Genomic DNA, 785 nt, shown 5'->3' with positions numbered 1-785 from the left:
CTACTAGCCTCCACTGCATTGTTGTTCCAAGACCAGCCGGCCCACGAAACAGCCTACAGCTCTAGCAAAAGTAGCTTTTTTCGACTCTCTCTCTCACAAAATATCATTCAGATGCAAAATTACCAATAAACGCAGTTTCCGTTATTCCGCAAACTTGTCTTCCTTCAACAACACACACTCCCCCACTGCGCTTCCACACACACACACACACACACACACACAGAACACTACCATGACCACTACTATCCCCAACAACCCGAATACCCAGTTTCCGGCCCGTACATACGTAAACACGTAAGACTAAACAGAAGTTGCGAAAGAACGAGAGTAAAAAAAAAGAAGTACAATAAAAATCCACGTGGTTGCCACCACGACGGCAAAATCCGCTTCCCGCTTCCTAATCTGTATTCGCACTAAGACGAAGGGAGCAAAAGAAAAGAAAGAAAGAAAGAAAAAAAACCCCCGAGGAGCAGGAGAGCTGAAAGGGAAAGAGAAAGAAAAGAAAAACAAGCACGATGAACAGATGCATGCATGGTTGTGTGGAGAGAGGAAAGTTATACCCAATGATCCACGTACTTAGCTAATATTTCTTCCATTTCTGTCTCTCTTCATACCTTCATGCAGCAGCAATACACGCAGTTATCGCCGCACTCAAAATAAAAAAAAAGTCCCCCTCCAAAAAAAAACAATAAAAGAGAAAAAAAAAACAATAGTTGGATACCTAGCTTACTTCCCTCACTAGATAACAAAGGTAATACAAAGTACATACGAGGCGGAAACCAGTG

Source organism: Exserohilum turcica (genome assembly GCF_000359705.1).
Source record: "Exserohilum turcica Et28A unplaced genomic scaffold SETTUscaffold_18, whole genome shotgun sequence".
In the NCBI taxonomy this organism is placed as follows: domain Eukaryota; kingdom Fungi; phylum Ascomycota; class Dothideomycetes; order Pleosporales; family Pleosporaceae; genus Exserohilum; species Exserohilum turcicum.
This window is presented reverse-complemented; position numbering follows the sequence as displayed.